The sequence below is a fragment of the Rhinatrema bivittatum genome, chromosome 17 (assembly GCF_901001135.1).
Source record: "Rhinatrema bivittatum chromosome 17, aRhiBiv1.1, whole genome shotgun sequence".
Taxonomy (NCBI): Eukaryota; Metazoa; Chordata; class Amphibia; order Gymnophiona; family Rhinatrematidae; genus Rhinatrema; species Rhinatrema bivittatum.
In genome coordinates this window covers 12,362,055-12,380,574 of record NC_042631.1, presented here as the reverse complement: position 1 = coordinate 12,380,574, position 18,520 = coordinate 12,362,055, and the positions used below count along the sequence as shown (strand labels likewise).

General features: G+C 39.0%; 1 protein-coding gene across 2 annotated transcripts in view; it reads right to left on the bottom strand.

Moving 5' to 3' along the window:
- The window catches only part of LUZP2 (leucine zipper protein 2), a 279,647-nt gene that overhangs the window by 162,885 nt on the left and 98,242 nt on the right, over positions 1–18,520 (bottom strand). The window lies entirely within an intron of this gene.

Below are 18,520 nucleotides of genomic sequence, written 5' to 3'. Positions count from 1 at the left end.
TTCTAACCTGATCTCTAACAGGAATAACATCAACCCTCCAACTCACCACTGGCCAATTTTGCTGACAACACGATGTCTTCTAAGTGTTCAGTTTCATTAATTTAAAATCATCCACCTTTTATTTGCATGGAGGCAATTGCCTAACTCTCCCTCTTGATTTTTTCTTAAGGGAATATACAGCTGAATATCATCTATGAATAAATAATGGCAGTGAGTGACTCAGCGTAGATATTAAACAATAAGGGGGCGGGGAGAGAGTAAAGCTCCTTGAGGGACCCCAGATGACAAAGGGTACAACTTTAAAACCTTCATCCCCACACTTACCTGCTTATATCTTTCTCCTAAAATGGAGACAAACAAAGTTAATTTGACTTCTCTTAGAAGGGAATTTCAAAAGCCCGACATGTGCATCAATCGGGTATTTTAAAAAGCACCCAGAAACGAGGCTAAATGCGGAAGAACGCATATCTCTAAAGTTTTCATAAAGGGGAGGGTCGTGGGCATTTCGGGGTGAGAACCTGAGACGTGCACACAAATACTTAAGCGATCTGGTGTTCTCAGCTCCCCTGCCGCTTAACTTTACTTCTGCGATGGATGCCGTGTAAGTTAAAAGTTAAAGAAAATTAGGAATCTGTGGGGTTTTAAGGGCCGGTTCTAACTGGGGGGGAGTGAAGGTTCTCAAACCAGGGAGGTTGGAGAACCTATCTGTTAACTGGGCGAACTAGGGATTGAACTGGTAAAACTGGGAATGGCATCGGCATGTCCCCCGTTTAAAATCTGATTTACGGGGTAGAAACAGAATTTACGCACACAAGCAAACATCCACTTAAAATCTAGTGCACATGTGCATGAGGCCAGGCTATTTTACAACCTACGCACATATGCACGTGTATGTTATAAAATGGCCGTGTCTCTGGGTCTGGGCTGACGTATGGGCAACAGTACACTATAAGCAACCAAATGTCCAATATTGTGAAAATTTATTAGAGAAACAATATATGCAAATATGCCCAACTCCAGCCGAGTTTCGCCCTTGTTCAATAGGGCTGCATCAGGGGTATTTGCATGTGTGAATACTATATCCTCATCAAGTGTGGTACATATAGAATGTGGGCAATGCAAGATTTACCCAGTCTTTTTAACACAAAGCGCTTCAGTTTCGCCAAATGTAAACACTGGATCTCAGCATTGTAAACGTCACTTCGATCACTTTCGGAGCAGACTCTGGGCTGACGTATGGGCCCACGCACACCAGTTTGAAAGTTACCATCTCTAGCCTTTAAATTCGAAATGCCTAAACAAAACAGAGTAATCTGTCAAGCACAAATAATAAATCCATCTCTGATCTAAGTACCTCCACAAATCTCCATACTATGCTTTGAAAATTAGAGCTGAAGTCCATGTGTACTTTCTACACGGGGACTTCAGCCCTATGTGTTATAAAATTATCTTCACTGAATATTCATTTCAGTCCAATTTCAAGACAAAGTAAAACACCAGTAATGTCTCTCCAATCAAATTGTACTCTCTTTCTCACAAGATTTGACATGTCATGTTTGATAGAGTAAACTATCACTTAAAATAAAAGGACATTGCTTTATTCATTGTCATTCTATCGTTCTTCAAAAAGAAGACACCTACTACAAGAATTAACTATTTTGTAAATAGTTATCGCAAAATCTCTAAAATCATTAAATAAGGGATGAGAACAATTCATACATATATTCTTGGATCTGTTTTATGCAAAGCACTCTCTTCAAACCTCAGGCCTACTTGAACAGTTATACAAAAGATAGTATCAGTACATCAATGCAAATTGAAATCTTCAGTCTCTTGCCCTCAATGGCATATGGTGGGTGCCATTTTTAACTCACATGGCTAGAAGCTGAATGCTCAGTTAGAAGTGTAAAGCTTCCCTGATGCAGGCACAAGGGAAGCTTTACACTTGGATTGCTTGGATTGCATTATCTGGCTGGCTAAGACAGGCTTGGCTGTAACTGGATTTAAGATAAGTAATAAATGAAGAGCTAAATAGTCTTTGAGAATTTGGATTAATCAAAATTAAAATGAATGGATAAATATTAAAAAGAAAGGTATATTATAAAGGGAGACAAGAGACTGTGCGTGATTACAACTGTCAACGCATCATATGACTACAGTATGAAGCCCATTGAGGGCAAGAGACTGCAGATTGTAATGTACATTGCTTAGGCCGTATGTGTTAAGCGATAAATAAATTTTAATAAATGTTAAGTGTAAAATCTTTCATAAAACTGTTTAAGACTTGACTCTTCAAAGCAGCTTTTGGCACCAACTGATAACATGAGCCTACGGAAAACTCTACATGCTTTTGCACTACTAATTACACATTAGGCATGCTCCACTCTGTTGAATTGCATCTCTATTGTATAAATTGTTCTTATATACTCTGTGTCTAAATTCTAAACTACAGTATGGTAACATGCTTTCAAGTCTCCTGTTGGAAAGTGTGCCATAAATAAATAATAACGTGACTTAATGTCACAGTTTGGCTAATTGCTTACAATTGTTTCAAACATGGCACATCTGTTCCAATTGCTGTAATGTCCAGTTAAATATATTTCTAATTTCCTCCAGTTTTTTTTTTTTCTTTGAGCGGCAAGAAAGGGCAACATATATTGCAGGAAAATAGGCATGTTAGCCCTAGATATTATTTCACCTCTGGCTGTTATTTTGCTGAATTTTGCAAATGGGGCTTTTAGTTTTCAAATCAGCATTGAATTAGCTTCCCAGTGATTAACACACATAGTGCAAGAACAAAGTAAAATTGATTTGTATACCCTGAGAGAAAGAAAAGATTGGCTTTGAAATATACCTGTTACAAAGCTAAAAAAAAAAAAAGTGTTTAAACTGCCATGACTACAGATTAATCTTAAAATAGAATAGAAAATCAATGTATAAACTTGAAGCACATAATTGTCATAATTACCGCTGCAATAAGGACTCAGTAGAGTGTGTGTGTGTTAAGGTAAATAAACTGCATTCTTTCAACAAGGCGAGGGGTATGAAGTCATCTTACATCTTTGTCTTTCAAATATCTCTTCTACAAACTCATTTTTAGATTTCTTCCAATTTAAGAAGATTTGAAGGAAATGATGCATTAGCGCTACTGACTCTTCAGTCCTTTCAAACACTGATGACATCATCAAGATCAGGCATATTTGTGTGGTAGATCATTGCATTATCAAATAACCATAAAATGTGTCTTAACACAGTTGACAGAAACTAAAGTGCAAATATAACCCCATTATCAGAGAACACCATTTTGTTAATGGACAAAATTCATTAATGGTCAATTGGAAAGTGGAAGCTGTAGCTGCAACTAGAGGAGCTCCTCCTGGTTTCTCTATGAAGCATTAAACATGGGGAGAGTAAATTATAGAAAAACACGTTTACATATTTCCTTCTTAAGTAAACATATTCACTTAAGAAGGGAAGATGTTTAATTTGTACCCTCAAGGCAGGCAGTTGGTTGCCCAAACACCAGTAGCATTGGGTTTTGCAGCAATAACTTTATGTTCCTGCACGATTAAGTGATTATTTGAATTATTGATTGGGTCATAAAGAGATAACTTCATGTTCTATAAGACAAAGTGACTACCTGCAGCATCGATCTAGATCTTAATTATTTGCTGAGAATGAAGAATTAAAGGACATTTTTATTATATGTATTAGCATATAGGAGAGAATAAAGTAGTAGATGATTATAAATGAAGTGGTTTTGGATAAAATCTACAGTCCATTGTGGACACAAGACTGAATATTGATTGTGCACCACTTCTTGGGTCTGATACCACCTTACTTATAGGGTCATTCATCAAAATGCATTATGGCATTAATGCCCGCAATAACGCATGCGTTATGCCATAATACATGTGATAGTAATGGTATCACATTACATGAATGCAAATTTTTCATAGGGGCAGGACTGGGGAGGGGTTTGGGCGGGATTAATGAAAATGAAGGGCATTTTCGCACTGTGCATTGGCGTACCATTTGCTATTGCACGCTTTTAATGCCTGAAATAACTACATCTTTTTCTGGGCATTTATTGGCTCACAGAGAGGGAAGGGAGAGGAGAGGAGTGGAGTGTGAGAGAGAGAGAGAGAGCACCTCTGGGGAGGCCTTCACAGTATTCACTACTTCTATCACTAGGAGAGCCAGCTAATAACTCGAGGTGAGGTTTTGCTGGTGGTTTAGGGTTTTGGGGCCATTTTTACATGCAGAGAGAGACGTTCGAACAGTGAAGATTTGACATCATTTGGAGTGAGGAAAGTCTCACAAAGTTGAGATTTCTACTATGTTCTCTTGCCCTAGCTTGAGAGTACCCTTGTATAGAGCCCATCAAGCTAGGGCCAAAACCTCATCTCGAGTTATTAGCTGGTCCTCCTATAGTGATATAAATAGTTGACTACTATGAAGCCCTCTCTGCGAGTAACGAACTGAAAGTATCACAGTGCCTGCTAACATAGCACGTGGTGCGGTATTTCTAAAATTATCATAGGCACGCCCCTTTTTCTTATCGTGGGCATTATCCATGCGAAATTACAGCATTTCGATGAATCTAGGGACTAGTTTCCTTTGGAACTTACTGTATTTATATTGCTTCATCTTTTTGCTTTGTGGATCAATTTTAAAAAAGCCAATCTGCATAAAAGCAAAGAAACATAGGCAGTCAAATGAAACAAACTAAAATAAAAACATTACAAAGGGAAACATAAGACCCATAAATTTTCAAAACTAGCTGGGTTTTTGCCAGGTGACAAAATGTCATGTGGTGATTCGTAAGGCGGGTTTCCCAAAGAAGCAAATTCCATATAGACAGCCTGTAGATTTTATTTACAACATGCATGTTTTAATGTTGCATATAGTGCGGGCTGAAATTTTAGCATGAACTGAAACACGGGCATGCTGAAATGAAACTATATTTCATTACTTTTTTGAGTCAGTTCAGATCACAATATGATAAAGAAAATGATTGATGTTTTCATGTTTTAAAATTACATCATATTGCTACTAATGGTGTCATCACACCTACAGTCTACCAATTGGAATAAGAGCATGCCTATGCTTCTACCGCGGAAGTGGAGGAATTTTATTAGACATGTTTGCCAACGCAATTACTAGTTTTCCCAGTTCATTCCCAGTTAGCCCAGGCAAGAGGAAAGACTTCCAAACCCCCCTAGTTTACTACCCTCCCTTTTACCCTGTTAATCCAGACCTTTAAAACCCCATTCAACTCTATTTTCTTTTTCTGCATGGCCACCGTTGGAGACAGGATGTTGGGCTTTATGGACCTTTGGTCTGATCCAGTATGGCATTTCAAATTTATTAAGCTCTTAGTGAAAATACCCTAACACGGCAAGGCCAGTTTTGGTTCATTCCATTTAGAATTTTCGATTTGGATTTGCTTTTCCTTTAAAACAAATGCACATCCCTCATGTCTGTCAATGATGAAGAATGGAAGAGTGAATGGCGATGCTTAGAATGTGTTAGGTGATCTCTTCCTGCTTTAAATCTGCTGTATTTCAAGGCAGGTAAACTTTATAAGGGTGCTATCACGATTGCTGGGTAAAGCTTCTAGACTACAATCTTTAAGGGCAAGACACGTTACGCAAAAAGTGACAGAAATAACATGCTGTAATTACCATCGCCACAAAACACGGCCGTTAATGTTTGAGCATCCAGTCAGTGCACCAGGGCTTCCAACAGAGAAGACAATTCGCAGAAGGTCAGCTTATAAAAGACAAAAAGACAAATAGAAAGTGCCTTCTTGGAACTGAAAGGACAGAATCCCCTCATTTCCATTTGCTGTTGCTGTACAGAGCTTTCTGTAGTTTCTGGATACGGCCATCATGTCATTTCGACATTAAGCTTTTAGAATCAAGGAAAGTAAAAATAAAGTCTGCAAACTTGTCTCTCGTACACAAACACCATTGAAGGAGTAAAGGCGGCATTAAAAGAGCATCTAATTCTGGGATAATTTCACATTGGTCCTGTTATGAGTAGCTCGTGAGCTCTGATGAATGAACCAGTCTGATATGAAGACTGATAATGCTGTTTTCTCTCTCTCTCTCTTTTTTTCTTAATAACAAAAGTTCAAGATTCACACTGAGAAATGAAAATCCGTAGATGGTGTTTGTCCTTCAAATTTTATAATGACCATTTATTAAATATCCTCTTCAAATACGTGAAACCAGATAATGAAGAGCAGAGTCTGGCAAATGTGTAGTTATTTGAGTCAACTAGTAATGGGTTTCCAAGGCAACGCATTTATTGCACAAGGGATGTAAGTATTTAAAGTATATAATACCCTGAAGTACAATCAAGGAAGACGTGCACCCTATGAACCTTGGGGAAATCTGGAGTTGTCTTTATCATTACAGTCAGCTTGGACTATTAGCTTAGAAATATGCACATACACTTTTTTAGTTTGCTTTGTTCATTTGTTTCATCCTTTTTTTTTTTATTACTTTTTTTTTTTTCATTTTATTAGTTTATGCACAAAATTGAATTTTATGTGTGCAAAAACTATTTATTTACTTTCAGATTTATAAACCATCTATTCCAACGTGGGTACAAAGCAGTTAAGAAAAAGTCCACAAATGCAGCTGAAAGCATCAAATAAACAGACAATTTACACAGTTCACATCAGTTAAATGCTTTGGAGAAGAGCCATGTTTTGTAAATAATCTGCCAAAATGAAAATGCACTTTCCTATTAGCTGACATTGGCAACTGCATACCTGAGGATGAAGAGCTATTTATTATCGATAAATTCACCTAAAAAAAAACATTCATTTTTAGAGGAAAGTAAAAACAAGGATTATTTGGTGGAAAAACCATTTTCATTTAATTTTAGGAAAAATATGCTGGGCTTTTTAAAATTCAGATCAGGAGGAGGGAAAATAACAAGAAAAAGCAAGATCGGAGGTCCAGCTGAACAAGGATTTTAGGAACTACGGATGTGCAGCCCAAATATTTTTGCTTCTGTTCATTTTTTTCATTTCAGGGGAATTTTTTTTTTTTCAGTTTGGTTCATTTTCCAAACAAAAAAAAAACCAAAACAAAAAAAACCCATTAAAAAAACAACCCTTCTAAAACAACAAAAAAAATTCCCAAACCGAGCCCCCTCCAACCTCCTTCCCTCTGCACAAGATATCCATGAGGCCAGCTGGGCCTCACCTGGCTTTATGAGCCCCACTCCTGTCCTCTCTAATATGTCTGGGGTTAGGGGGAACCTCCCAAGCTCTCACCCCACCGGAAGGCATTTGACTGCTAGTCCAAAGGCCTGTTTAACATAAAAGCAATGGTCATAGTTTAGATAGGCATTGAAGTGACATCACCTGGGCGGCAATGTCTGAGCTGCCAGTACCATTTTTAAAAGTACCAAAGGCAGGACAGCAGTGAGGGTGCTTTGCTCCTGCCCTTTCGACTAGTGGCCAGATGCCATTTGGTAGGGTAGTGGGGGCCTCGGAGGTCCCCAGTCCCAGCCATGTTAGAGAGGGCAGGAATGGGGGTCAGAGGGGTCCAAGGAGGCCCAGCCAGATACGCCTATGCCGTTGGTGTCTTGGGGGTCAAGAGAAGTTAGAGGGTCTTCAAAGGCTCTTGTTTAAAAATCTTACAGAAAGAAAAATACACAAAAATGTTCAAGTATTTTAAAGAGAAGCCATTTTCATTTCATTCCGTTTTGAAGAAAATGAATGCAATCCCTACTAAGGGCCTGATTTTCAAAAGCATTTACATGCTTAAAAGTGGGTTTTACATATGCAAATGAACTTTACCCATGTGAATGGGCTTTTGAAAATTGCTACAATGTATGCTATTGAATTGTCCATAGGTTTTACCTGCATTAAGTGCACTTTACGCAGGTTAATGGCTTTTGAAAATTGCTATGACAGTCTGTTACATTCACCTGCAAGAGTAGATAAGATACTTGCATAGAAATACTGTAATAGATACACCTGGAGAACTGAGGTTTCCACAAGTCAAAGAGTTACCCTAAAACTGATTGGTAAGTAACTCCTAACTGACCACAAATCTAGGGGACCATTCCCACTCATGATGTCATCCTCTATTGGGTTGTAAATAATGCTCAAGATAAAATTCTCTGAGACAATCTGAAAAGCTTCCTGAAAAGGCACCAGGGATTCAAGCTGATTATATGCATGACAATGTACTTAGGACAGATGACATGGCCATTAGGGATGTGAATTCATCTGAAAACTAAATGAAAAATGCAATGAAAAGCCCTCGTTTTGTTTTCAAATGAAACAAAACCAAAATCCCATCAAAATTTAGATTTTTTTTTTTTCGTTCTTATTCATTTTGGGAAATATTGTGCACTATTTGCAAATAACACAAACAATTTCCAAACAGTCCACACTATTCAGAAATAGGGCTTGTTATTTGCAAACGGGGCATGCTACTAAATGAATTAAAAAAAAAAAAAATGAAAAAGCCCTCCAATGAAACGAAATTAAGATGAAACCTTTCCCCCAGCAGAACAAAAAAAATGAATATTTTCGGTCTGCACACTCCTAATGGCCACACCACTACAAGCTGAATTGGTTAGTGCAGGGGTGGCCAATTCTGGTCCTTAAGAGCCACAAACAGGCCTGGTTTTCAGGATTTCCACAATGAATATGCATGAGACATATTTGCATATAATATAGGTAGTACATGCAAATTTGTCTCATTCAATTTCGTTTTTGATATTCTGAAAATCAGGCTTGTTTGTGACTCTTGAGGATCAGAGTTGGCCACCCTTGGGTCACTGCTTTCTGATATCATACAGGAGAAAGATTTGGGATCAGTAGTGGGAAAACAAAGTAGAAGTGAACACTCAAAGGATAGGCAGCAAATACTGAGTGACTTTTGGCATATATTAAACAAGATATAGTATCAAGGGACTAGGAAGCTGTCTTATAGGGATCTTGCTAGACCATACTTAAAGCATGTCTTACAGTTTTGGGCTTTGTATATAAGATGGCTATCAAAGATCTGGGAAATATACATTAAATAATTTAAAGATGAAGGGTTGACCTACAAAATGAATGCTCATCTTCCTTAGTAGAGGGTAGAAAGAGGACACGATTACAATGAGTTGTCAAAGGGCAAGAGCAAGCAATGTGCAAGATGAGAGAAATGCAGATCTCACCTTCTTTTTTACATTGTGAGAGGGGGAAAGTCCTGGAATAAACTCCCCGAGGAAATTCATGGCTACATGCTCTGTATTCTTAAACAAAAAAAAATGGATGAAACAAGTACCAAGGTGGAACTTGTTAAGCAGTAGCACCAATCGTTAAGGCTCCAATACAAGTTACTGTTTGCATTTTCCTAAATATAACCAAAAAAACATGAAAAGGGGTTAACTCAGTCCAGCTTTCAAAACTGTCCATGGTGCACCATTTGTGTGTGTAATTGGACGCATGGAGGTTTATGCTACTACTATCTAAAATGTGTAGTGAGAGCTGCACAGTTTATAAAATACTGCTTACTTCTGCCCCCAAGACTCAGGAAAAAGAGGATAACTTTCAAGCAAATGCATATGGCAGTATGTACGCACATATATGGCAGTGAGCAGATCTACGCTAGTATTTTATAACCTGCACGTATGACATGCACATTTTTATTCCAAACCAACAACAGAGCCAAGCTGCACTCAGCAACTAAATTACAACCACGATAAGTGCAGAAATATTGCAAGGTCCATAGGCATTCAATAATTGTTCTTTATTATTCTTATATTCCGGTAACTCCACTGTTTTAAAGTAAGCTTTCTATCAGCGTAACTCAATGAGTCCCCTGACATGGTCCCGTGTTTCGCCGAGGCTGTGTCGGGAGGGACAGTAGATGTAAATCAACAGTTTTAAAGCATGTCAGCATGAAATCTGACAGGGAGCGCTGTAAAATGTTTACCTCTACCCCATAACATATGCATGGGTACAAACTTATGGGTGAATACATGCAATACATTGAAAGAATCAATATCAATGCTTTGAACGTGTGCACTTCTATCTATTTTAAAAATATATATGCATTATTTTGCATTATTATAGCTATTAATATTTTTTTATGTTAACACACTAACTATGGATGTTATGTTGTACCCCACCCGGAACACAGGAAGGGTGGGTAAGAAATGTTTAAAAAAAAAAAATAAATAAAGTAGGACTTAATCATAGAAATCCATGAGTTTTAAAAGGAAATGACCAGTTTTACCAATTGTCCATCAGTTCACTCAGTTCAGGTCATTGAGTCCTTCCTGGTTCTTCAGCCTGAACTCCCCCCAGTTCACCCATAAATCCTATTGAAAATTACCTCCATTCTTATGAACCCTACCCTGGATTGCCCCTAGACCTCTCTTATTTTTTTAACCTATTATACTGCCATCCCCAGGATCCCCACTCCTATTGGAAGAAGTCACCTCAATCTTCACTGGCAGGAATTGCTATGGTGCCAAATCCAAGTTGGTGCCTGTGGTAGACTGGGATGCTTGCAAGAATAACCAGGCAGCCACACCAAGAAACGGGGCAAGGTTTATTGTGGCTAGTAAGGCCCACACAGACTCGGCTTCAGAAGCAGAAGCACAAGCAGGATGAAAAGTCCAGCTTTATGGTAGCAACATCAGCTTCTTGTGACTGAGGCAAAGACACACTAATTAAGCCTTGGATCACCTGAGTTCATGGTCTCAACCCCCCCCCCCCCCCCTATCCTGGAAACTAGGATTTTCAAGCCCTTCTGATCAGGGGTGTATTTTCATGTAAGGAGACGGCCCAGTAGTCTGCTGCTTTCTAGTCAGGCCCTTTTCCTGTGGAGAGAGATGTGCAAACCCTGACTTGGATTAAACGTATACAGTTTGATTGCACTATTAGGTAGTTTTGGTCTCAGATATTAAAGTGTGGCTAACACCGGGGGAGGTAAGGGCTGGCAGAGGTCCGTCGCTGTTCCAAGGCGTTTAAGTGAGTTAGGGTGGTTACAGGGAGGTGCCTGCAGAAGTTCATATCTGAATCTGGCAATGGTGATGGTGGGTCGGGGTGGGGAAGAGGGGGATTACTCCCCTACCAGTTACTGAGAAAGCTAATGTGGAGAGTATTTTATGTATAATATCTATTTATTTAAATCTTCCGCTTTTCAGCACTTCAAGGTGGATTACATTTAAGTACTAGAGGCTTTGCAGCTGTACCCATGTAGCATTACCATGTTCTGGATATCATTCATTTTGCACAATCGACCTTATAAAGCCCTCTGTACCTCCTGTGTTAGAACAGGTAGGTAACTCACAACACCATGTTGCCTTTAATGTTAGTACACAGACACCCCCACCACTATCACCACTATGCTCACGTGGCATGCCAGGAAGTTTTAGCATGCCAAGATAACAGATCGTAGTGAGGTTCATCATTGGATTCCACTTCCAGAATACTGAGCATATTAGATTAAATCAGAGATCATATTGCGCTCTGTATAGCCCCATGAACATTTCTATTACCCAATGTCTATAGAAGGAAATGAAGGGACTTTCCTGAAAATGAAAGGACAGATGGATGCTGCCACTTAGGAAAGAAGACCGATGCCTTGGAAAGGAAGTTTTTAAAATAATACGGTACCCGCCCGACTCTGGCCGAGTTCCGCAAGGGAAAGAATCATTTAGTACATAGGAGGCAAAGTGAGATGCGAATGCCGCAACCTCAGAGATTGCACGAATGCACAGATTTTTGTGCAGAATTCTCTAATCAATCAACCACTAAATAGCAGACGTTATCTTTAAAAACAGTAATTAATGAAACAGCCACATCTATCAACACCGGCATTAGGCAAAATGAGTAAGGGAGTTGCTTAGTCATAAATCACCCACAGAAGTAAAAAGGTCAATTTCTATTAATTAATTCATTTGGCTCAACACTCTGGAGTTAAAAGCTGGTTCACAGTTAGCTTCTTGTCTCAATAGTAGGTGATAAAAGCCTGAGAACGTATGATATGCTTGCATTTCAAATGATACGGTAAATTTCTTTGTTTTGAAAACAAAATGAAAGAAAAATGGATGAAATTAAATGTTTTATTTTAAAGTAAGTAAAAGGCAAGCGCAGTCAGCCTCGAGACTGTCTTCCCTCGCCACAAAAAATCACGAGTATAAAAAAAATAAAACAAATTCCCATCTGGCTTTTTTCCTGTTCCCCCTACCCCCCCAGATAATCCACAACTGTAAGCATCTTCGCGGCACAGCTGCTGCTGCCCCATCTTTGGCAAAGCCTGACACCGATGCCATTTTGTTATATAGAGGGAACTTCATACCTCCATACAACAAAATGATGCTGGCCTTAGGCTCTTCTGAAGTCATTCTGAATGGAACAGCGGCAGTGCAGGAACATCTGGGGATCATTCCTGCCCATGAAAACGCTGATGACCTCAGGCAAACTGGAGGGATTTGCATTGTGTGTGTTTAAATATTTTGTGAGTATTTTACTCTGACCTGCATTGAACATGGACTACTGTAGAATATAACAGTAATAAAAAAATTAAATAGGCGGGCTGGAGTAAAGGCCTGGTGGGACTTTATTTTATTTTTTTTATAATTAATCACTTTTTTTTTCCAGTGGGGTGGGGGACTCTGGGGCTGGCTGATACTTTTTTTTTTTTTTTTTTTTATAAAAAAACAAAAAGAAAATTTATTGTAAAAAAAAAAAAAAAATGAAATGGAAAGAAACACCAATGAACCAAATAAAAGCCCCTTGCATGCCCCTAATAAAATGTTTGAAGAGCTAACTCAATAACTGATGTCTGGAATGTTTTAGGAAGGAACTGTGAAAGAGACACATCCATTTGAAATTAAAGAAACTTCAATCATATTCATGACAACACTTGTTTACAAACTGCTCAAGAGTAAATCAACATTATGTAAACAGCTCCTGATCTGGAAAAGGGAATGACTAGTGAGGTGATCAAATTTGCAGATGACACAAAATCATTCTGAGTTGTTAAATCACAAGTGGATTGTGAAAAACTGCAGGAGATTGGGTATCCAGATAGCAGATGGAATTTAATGTGGATAAATGCAAAGTGATGCATATAGGGAAAAGTAACCCTTGCTGTAGGTACTTTATGTTAGCTTCTTATAATCCAGGAAAAGGATCTGGGCATCATCGTGGACAATACTTTGAAAGCCTCAGCTCAGTGTGTGGCGGCGATCAAAAAAGCAAACAATGTTAGATATTATTAAGAAAGGAATGGAGAATAAAAAAGAGAATGTCATATAGTAAGACCACATCTAGAATACTGCATATACTGCATGCAATTCTGATCACCACATTTCACAAAAGATATAGCTGAACTGGAAAAGGTACAGAGAAGGGCGACCAAACTGATAAAAGGGTTGAAACAGCTCCCCTTAAGGAAAGGCTTAAGAAGTTAGGGCTGTTCAGCTTGGAGAAGAGATGGCTGAGGGGGGGCTATGATAGAGGTGTTTAAAATCATGAGCGGTCTAGAATGGGTAGTTGTAAATCGGTTATTCACACTTTTGGATAATAGAAGGACTAGGGGGCACTCCATGAAGTTAGCAAGTAGTACATTTAAAACTAATTGCAGAAAATTATATTTTTACTCACGCACAATTAAGCTCTGGAATTTGTTGCCAGAGGATGTGGTTAGTGAAGTAAGTGTAGCTGGGTTTAAAAAAGGTTTGGATAAGTTCTTGGAGAAGTCCATTAACTGCTAATAATCAAGTTGACTTAGAGAATGGCCTCTGCTACTACTGGCATCAGTAGTGTGGGATCTTCTTAGTGTTTGGGTACTTGCCAGGTTTTTGTAGCCTGGTTTGGCCACTGTTGGAAACAGGATACTGGGCTTGATGGACCCTTGGTCTGACCCAGTATGGCATGTTCTTATGTTCTCCAGTTGAACAGCCAATGGTAGAGAATTCCATAGGCTAAGTGACGGCCGCTGAATACCCGACTTTGATCAACAACCCGCCCTCAAGCCGGGTAAGTATTCATCTGGCTAAATAGATAGCCAGATATCTTGGGGGTGGTCACTGGGTAGATCGAGCAGAGCACCTTATCCGGTTATTTTAACTGGATAAGTGCCTATATTCAGTCTTATCCGGTTAAGTTAACCAAATAAATTAGATCTGTTCAAGAGCTTGTCTAAAGTTATCTGGACATAACTTATCCTGCTAACTACAACTTATTTATTTATATTCAGCAGCATAGCTGTGCTGCTGAAATCTTAGTTATCCAGGTAAGTTACGTCTGGATAACTTAGATAACTGGACACCTTTGAATATTGGGCCCCTGGTGTCTAAATTTAGGAGTAATTTCTGCTGAAAAATAAATTTGGATGAAAGTTTACATAAATTTAGGTTCTGAAAATTAAGGAACTGAAACTGAAGTGCTTACCCAGTCTGATCCTGGGTAATAAGATTGAAAAAGGTACCCTGATCATAATGACCTGTCCTTGAAACAACTCAAAGTCACAATCCAGTTGCCTGTGACCCTCCATATTGAAAGATTCCTGCACATTATCCCTAGACTATCCATCTAAAGCAGTTTAAAGAGGCAATTATCAAACATAGTTTGATTAGTTGCAAGGAAGGCAAGTGGTTTCAACACCCGTATTTATGCACATTCTCAAAGCCTCCTCCCAACATAGTTTCATTTTGCAAATGGGCCAGGGCAAAAGTACAAGCATGAAAAGTGTAAAACAAGCGGGCCTGCACTTTAAAAGCAAACGCACGCATGCCGCTCTTCTCCTCCAACCGAATAGCGCTCACAGGAACGCCGGCTTTTAGCCACATTCGAGGAGAGCAATGGTCAGTCAGGTCTGTGCCTTTGAAACTCGTCTTTCCCATGGACTTTCACAATTCAGGCAGTTTTCTGGGAATGTAAAGCAAGCCCTATAAGATCCTAATTTGCATAGTGACTTGTTTCATGCGTAGCTCTCCTGAGCTCCACCCAGCACTGAAGTGTGCGCTCATTATTGGGTGCTTTGTTCAGCTGTCAATTAGATCGTACTTTCCCATGTGCTCATGCACGGGGCTGAGACTTAATAAGTAAATTTCAAACAATTTTCACTGTTCTTTACAAAACTGCAAAAGAAAAGAAAAAGAAATCACAACATTTAAAATCTTACTGCATTTGAGTTTTGACACACAGAAAATCAAGGGATTTGTACCTTTCAAACATTATTGGCCGCTAAAGATATTTCATGCTTTCACTATTTCTGTGGTTTCTTTCTTTCTCTTTTAGAACTTAAATCCATCCCCTGTGAGTTTTCTTAGATTATTATAATCCTTCAAACCCTACAAGAGGACAAACATGTTGCTTCACCTTAACAAAATAAATCAATAAAGCTGACAACTGCATAATGATATTAAATCCCAGCAGCAAAACAATACACTTATCTGCACTGTACACTCAGAAGGACAAAGTCCTCGCAATCTACTTAGAGCTTTTCTTAATTCAGATTTCATCCCTTAAATGTGGAAAAAATAATATTACATGAATCTGACAAAAGATTATTTGGCCAAGATTTAACTCAGATGGAATAAAATCCTTAAAAAGCTCCAGACAGAACCACAGAGTAACACAAAGGCCCATCTGTATTCCACCAGTTACGTCTTAGGTATTGCTTCTCTATAGAAGAAGCCATTTGCCCGATTACTGATATGGTGCATCACTACCCACTATTAAATACACATTATAAATTGGAGCAGTCTCTTTTCAATGTGACATTCTTTAATAATACTCCTCCAAAGACTGCGTACTGTTGCATCATGAGAAATGTGCTACTCTGCTGATAAATTGCATTCATATATCACCAAAGCAAACTATCTCTATGATGATATATTAGTATGTTAAATTTTCCAAAGGAGGCAAATCAATCATATATTTATCAAAACCTGATTTATTTCAGGAAGGGAAGAGTAAAAAAAAAAAAAAAAAACACCTAACTTGGTAAACAGGCTAAAACATTGTCTATGTATCTATCTTGCTTATATCATAAATGAACATAAAAAGTAAATTAGATACATTGAACTCTTTTTAGCGCTAAAGCCTTATAGGCGAGTTATAAAATCCCTAGGCGCACCAAAGCCAGAAATATGTGCACAGGTACGGCCGGGGCGCGCCGCATAGATTTTAAAAGGCACCCATGTATGCATGTATCTCCCACTACCCGCACAAGTCAACACAAGTCAAAAGTTCAGAAAACCGGGTGGGGTGAGGGCAGGGTGGGCATGTTGGAGGAAGGCCAAGAGATGTGTGCATAAACACTTACATGCACAGACAAGCACTGGGGTCCCCTGCCACGCGCCTTTACTACTGCTATGTATGGCGTGTAAGTACACAAACAAAACTAGGCTAGTCAGCGGGGTTTTAAGGGTTGGGGCTAACAGAGGGAAAGGAAGCCTAATAAATTGGGGGGAGGGGGATTTACATGTCCTTTCCCTAAACTAGGCGAACTGGGAACAAACTGGGAAGACAGAGTTTGGCATCTGCGCGTGTCCCTTATAAAATTCCCCCACTTACGCGGTAGACATGACATTTGCATGCACATGCGTGCGTCCATTCAAAATTGTACACACATGTACGCGCATTCAGCCTATTTTATAAAATGCACGCATATACGTGCAGATGTTATAAAATGCCCATGTGTCTGGATGCAAGCCAGAAAACACGTGTACTTGTGCACTTGTGCGGCTGTTTCAGAATTACCTCTTAGTTTTGTACCTTGGAGTTGCAAACTTAATGAGCCATGTATTCCCTAAATTTGGAAGGTATACTAAGAGGTTTCAAAATCCTATTGCCTTTGATTTTCGAAGTCGGCGAAACAATGTGACAAGGCGATAGCTAAAGCCAGAAGAATGCTGGGCTGCATAGAAAGAGGAATATCGAGTAAGAAAAGGGAAGTGATTATCCCCTTGTACAGGTCCTTGGTGAGGCCTCACCTGGAGTACTGTGTTCAGTTCTGGAGACCGTATCTCTGAAGGGACAGAGACAGGATGGAGGCCGTCCACAGAAGGACGACCAAAAAGGTGGATGGTCTTCATCGAATGACTTATGAGGAGAGATTGAAGAATCTAAATATGTACACCCTGGAGGAAAGGAGGAGCAGAAGCGATATGATATAGACTTTTAGATACTTGAAAGGTTTTAATGATCCAAAGACAAGACAAACCTTTTCCGTTGGAAAAAAATCAGCAGAACCAGGAGTCACAATTTGAAGCTCCAGGGAGGAAGATTCAGAACCAATGTCAGGAAGTATTTCTTCATGGAGAGGGTGGTGGATGCCTGGAACGCCCTTCTGGAGGAAGTGGTGAAGATCAAAACTGTGAAGGACTTCAAAGGGGCGTGGGATAAACACTGTGGATCCATAAAGTATAGAGGATAAGAATGAAGAGAAGAGGCTGGGGCTGGCTTGCAGAAATGACAGCTACTACCTGGAGATTAATACCCTTATTCAATAAACATACTCACTGTTAATGCGACTCCAACATTGCTCTATGCTTCAACGGCAAGAGGAAATGTGGAAAAAAGGATTTGCATTCACAAAAAAGCGGGGGAGTAGCTGCATTCACAAAAAAAGCAGGGGAGTAGTTTGCTTGTTGCGGCGGATACTACCCCAAACCAAATCAATTAAGCCTGATACTTCACTTGGAATACATATCCAGCGCAGCTCACTGCTTCAACAACAGGGGGATGAAGAAAAGAGGATTTATATTCAGACAACAACCAACAAGGACTGAATTGCACAGGCTGGGTAAACAAATAAGCTTGGGAGTAGCTTGCTTATTGCGGCAGTTACTACCTCTAACCAATTAAGCTAGATACTTCACTTAGATGAAGCTCCAGCACTGCTCTCTACATCAATGGTGGGGGGTGGAAGGTAAATAGAACCAAAAAGTTACTAATATAGGCCAAGAGTATAAGATAAGTATGAGAAAAAATTAAGTGTGAAAGCTTTCTGGGCAGACTGGATGGGCCGTTTGGTCTTCTTCTGCCGTTATTTCTATGTTTCTATATAACATATTGAGAACAGGAATTTTAAGCTTTGTCAATGATTATTTTAATGTACTGTGAATAAACTTCCAAATAATTGAAACAAACATTTTAAACTTAAATATCCTCATGCAGATCATAAAATAATGCTTTCAAGAATGGATGCATAAATCTGCTATGTTTTGATTCAGTTTCTGATCAGTTGACTTCTCCCAGTTTGAACTTGCATCAGATTGACTAAGTTCATACACTTTCACGAAGACCTAAGATCTTGTAAAACTGTATGAAAGTTAGACTTACACATTTTCCCTAATATTCAATGTTTTAAGAAAGATTATGACAGATTTTAAATTCGACCATAGATTGATACCTAGAACTCTAGGAATAGTTTTACCATGCTTTTTCATATCAGGAATGTTATTAGGACTCCAGGACCTGATGGCTTCTTCTTTATGGCGTAAAAGTTAAAAACATGTAGCCCTAAAC